This window comes from Schistocerca americana, chromosome 9, assembly GCF_021461395.2.
Source record: "Schistocerca americana isolate TAMUIC-IGC-003095 chromosome 9, iqSchAmer2.1, whole genome shotgun sequence".
Taxonomy (NCBI): domain Eukaryota; kingdom Metazoa; phylum Arthropoda; class Insecta; order Orthoptera; family Acrididae; genus Schistocerca; species Schistocerca americana.
In genome coordinates, this window is record NC_060127.1 from 51,484,439 (window position 1) to 51,489,222 (window position 4,784).

The 4,784-nt window shown below is 46.2% G+C and overlaps 1 pseudogene; it reads left to right on the forward strand.

Moving 5' to 3' along the window:
- Nucleotides 1-4,178: 4,178 nt before the first annotated feature.
- LOC124551426 lies at nucleotides 4,179-4,296 on the forward strand (annotated as a pseudogene).
- Nucleotides 4,297-4,784: the final 488 nt, after the last annotated feature.

The following is a 4,784-nucleotide window of genomic DNA, read 5'->3' on the forward strand; positions in this document are numbered from 1 at the left end:
TCGAATGTCATTACGTCCCTAGTAAATACGGAGTCTTTTCGTACGTGTCGTGGATTATTTATATATGTTGCGCAGACATTTCAACAGTATTCACTTGATACCGGGAATAAACCAGCTACGTAACTTTTAAGGGCAAGTGATATTGCATTCTGCTTCTTTGCGATAGGTGTCACAGTTCAGATGCACTCGATTTTTGGTAGTTTTTGGTATGATATGGCACTTTATAGTATTACAGAGCCTGACGTACATTTTTGCAGTAATAGTCTTGCAAAAAGACTTGACAATACGCTAGTACTTTTGCAAGTGTCCGGAAAACACCAGATTTGCCACACATTAGCGATTATATCCCTGCTAATTCGTCCTTTTTTTCTGTTATTTCTGCGTATTTATTTTCTCGCTTTTGCGACCTAACGCACAATTTTTCTTACTGGTGACACTTTGAAGTGTTTATTTAATACATTTTACGTACTTGCTCCCAGTTTATTAAATAAATAGTAGACTGAGTAAGAAGGGGGAAAAAGGCGATCGGAGAATAAATGTACTGTAAAGCAAATACAGTTGGTCATGTAACAGTCAACCAATATAACACTATTAAGGGAAGTGGAAAGGGACACAAATGAAAGAGCTTGGGCACATGTTTACTAATATTTTACGCTTCTTAATCAAATGGTGAAGAAAATAAATTGAAGGCAAAATACACCAAAGAAGATGAATGTGTACTTTGATTAGCTACACTATTGTGTTTTTTATTTGATTTGTGCAGAAAATGTATTTAAGCTGAATGCAGAAATTGGTAGTAGGTGCTGTGGAAATTTAAAAATAGTTGGTATAGCATCTACCTTCAGCCACACACGTCCAAATTTTTCTCTGTCTAAACATTCCTCTTCAAAGTGTTTTGAACATAGTTCGGAATATTTTGTGGGGACAAAATTACTCCTCCTTATTTTCTGGAGCCACATTTTTACTCGTTGTTCATCCTTCGGGAAACTAAAATATAAATCACACATAATCATTCTCCATGTCCTAGACACACTTGACATGGTCTCCTACTGTAACTTTATAGTAAACAAAAAGGTTTGGACACACATATTATACGAAGACAATTACAGACTCCCATTCTATTGAATTTATCTGTCTCCCGTCTTTCAAATCTATATACATAATCGACAAGTCACTGATAAATGCATGGAGGATAATATTTGTTGAAACAACTAACCATTCCCTTTCCTGTTCCACTAGCAAATTTACGAGAGGAACTGATTGTTCGCAAGCTTTTGTACGAGCTGTAATATCTGTTATACACTCCTGGAAATGGAAAAAAGAACACATTGACACCGGTGTGTCAGACCCACCATACTTGCTCCGGACACTGCGAGAGGGCTGTACAAGCAATGATCACACGCACGGCACAGCGGACACACCAGGAACCGCGGTGTTGGCCGTCGAATGGCGCTAGCTGCGCAGCATTTGTGCACCGCCGCCGTCAGTGTCAGCCAGTTTGCCGTGGCATACGGAGCTCCATCGCAGTCTTTAACACTGGTAGCATGCCACGACAGCGTGGACGTGAACCGTATGTGCAGTTGACGGACTTTGAGCGAGGGCGTATAGTGGGCATGCGGGAGGCCGGGTGGATGTACCGCCGAATTGCTCAACACGTGGGGCGTGAGGTCTCCACAGTACATCGATGTTGTCGCCAGTGGTCGGCGGAAGGTGCACGTGCCCGTCGACCTGGGACCGGACAGCAGCGACGCACGGATGCACGCCAAGACCGTAGGATCCTACGCAGTGCCGTAGGGGACCGCACCGCCACTTCCCAGCAAATTAGGGACACTGTTGCTCCTGGGGTATCGGCGAGGACCATTCGCAACCGTCTCCATGAAGCTGGGCTACGGTCCCGCACACCATTAGGCCGTCTTCCGCTCACGCCCCAACATCGTGCAGCCCGCCTCCAGTGGTGTCGCGACAGGCGTGAATGGAGGGACGAATGGAGACGTGTCGTCTTCAGCGATGAGAGTCGCTTCTGCCTTGGTGCCAATGATGGTCGTATGCGTGTTTGGCGCCGTGCAGGTGAGCGCCACAATCAGGACTGCATACGACCGAGGCACACAGGGCCAACACCCGGCATCATGGTGTGGGGAGCGATCTCCTACACTTGCTGTACACCACTGGTGATCGTCGAGGGGACACTGAATAGTGCACGGTACATCCAAACCGTCATCGAACCCATCGTTCTACCATTCCTAGACCGGCAAGGGAACTTGCTGTTTCAACAGGACAATGCACGTCCGCATGTATCCCGTGCCACCCAACGTGCTCTAGAAGGTGTAAGTCAACTACCCTGGCCAGCAAGATCTCCGGATCTGTCCCCCATTGAGCATGTTTTGCACTGGATGAAGCGTCGTCTCACGCGGTCTGCACGTCCAGCACGAACGCTGGTCCAACTGAGGCGCCAGGTGGAAATGGCATGGCAAGCCGTTCCACAGGACTACATCCAGCATCTCTACGATCGTCTCCATGAGAGAATAGCAGCCTGCATTGCTGCGAAAGGTGGATATACACTGTACTAGTGCCGACATTGTGCATGCTCTGTTGCCTGTGTCTATGTGCCTGTGGTTCTGTCAGTGTGATCATGTGATGTATCTGACCCCAGGAATGTGTCAATAAAGTTTCCCCTTCCTGGGACAATGAATTCACGGTGTTCTTATTTCAATTTCCAGGAGTGTATAATCATAAAATCGTAGAAAAATTGGTCTACAGAATCAAGCCTTAATTATAATGAGTCACGAAAGTTTTAAACATAGTACCCATGAAAAGTTACTACCCCTCATTTCACATATTTTTCTTTGCATACGTAGCAACAACTGTAATTCACCATAGCTATTACACTATCAACAAACGGTGAAAACACAACAAAAACTCTTGATATTACAAACTTCAAACTCTGCAGCAAGCACACATGCACAGCGAAGTCCCGAAAACACGTGACAATCCTGGTTTAATGTTGATAACATGCGCAGAACGCAATGCTCACTCCAGAGATATTTAGTCTATGAGAATTGTCACTGAGTTTATTTTGGCGGAATTCTAGGGTATCAAGGATATTCATAGGCGCTTGGAGAATGTCTACGGATACCTGGCAATAAACAAAAGCTCGGTGAGTCGTTAGGCGAGGTGTCTGTCATCATCGCCTCAAGGTCGTGCAAACCTGTCAGATATCCCGCGTGTCGGCCGGCCGCACACAGCTGTTGATGATGATGATGACGATGATGTCTGGTTTGTGGGGCGCTAAACTGCGCGGTCATCAGCGCCCGTAGAAAGTCCTAATTTTTTCCAATTTTTATACACATTCCTGTCTTCTCACTGTCACGAATAATGATGATAATGATGATGATTACAGCACAAACACCAAGTCCCCGCGCGCAGAAAATCCCCAACCCGGCCGGGATTCGATCCCGGGAGCAACGCTAGTCAGTAGACGACTAGCTACGGACGCATACAGCTGTGAGCTGTGACTCCTACAGTGCTGGAACGTGCGGACACTCTCATTCGAGGTAACTGACGGATTGTGGTGGGACAGAACGATTTCGTACCTTTCCGGCGATGTAATTTTTTTAGAGTTCGTGTCACTCTATTGAAAAAGCACGAGACAAATACAATATGGGACACAGGAACATGTAAAAATTTTGTAACTTTCTGTATCTAAAGTAAGTTTGTGTATTTGTGCAGATAGTCGAGTACCTTGTACAGCATGTTCGGGAGGTGGCGGCGAAGATCATCTGTCAGCCCAGAGACAACCGCAGAGCGCTGGAGCTGGAGACCACCGTGCACCAGATCGACGCTCGAATAACGACAGCGATAATTCTTAAAGAATAACGGTGGCGCCGTGTATTTGTCAACGGAATGGTTGCGCTATGGTTCATGCCGGAGGAAAGGCAGATACTATCAGAGAGCTGTGAGAAATACTTAACGGAAACTAAGATTGTGTACATAAGGTCGGGAGGACCGGGTGTGTAGCTGCAATTTGTTCGCTAACTTCAGTTGATGCGGTTAGCTATCGATGTAAATTAATTGGACGGTTGTATCGATTTATTGTGCAGGTGAGAAGTTTTCGTAATTTTAGATTTTGGATATAAAACACGGGGAATAATTTAGTTTTATTCCACTCCTCCATTTATTTTGGCAACGGCCTTGCCGCAGTGGGTACACTGGTTCCCGTCAGATCACCGAAGTTAAGCGCTGTCGGGCGTGGTCGGCACATGGATGGGTGACCATCCGGGCCGCCATGAGCTGTTGCCATTTTTCGGGGTGCACTCAGCCTCGTGATGCCAATTGAGGACCTACTCGACCGAATAGTAGCGGCTCCGGTGAAAGAAAATCATCATAACGACTGGGAGAGCGGTGTGCTGACCACACGCCCCTCCTATCCGCATCCTCATCTGAGGATGTTACGGCGGTCGGATGGTCCCGATGGGCCACTTGTGGCCTCAAGGAGTGCCTCCATTTATTTTGAAGCATTATCACAGTGACGAATTCTTTAATCAGCTGAGTGTTGGTTTAAGTTTGGTACTTGCAATGCAGTTACAAGTTTTCTGAGGATTTTGAATCTTTAATCAAAGAAGTATGGTCAGAATTCGGCGATCGGACAGAAGCTTTTTGAGCCGGGATTCCGGTTATGGTGTATTTGTAGTACGCCTATATAGTGGATGCTGTGATTAATTGTAAAAGTGTACGAAGGCGTTTTCTGAGGCATACAGTAACGGCCGTGAATGTACTGGACGGATCTG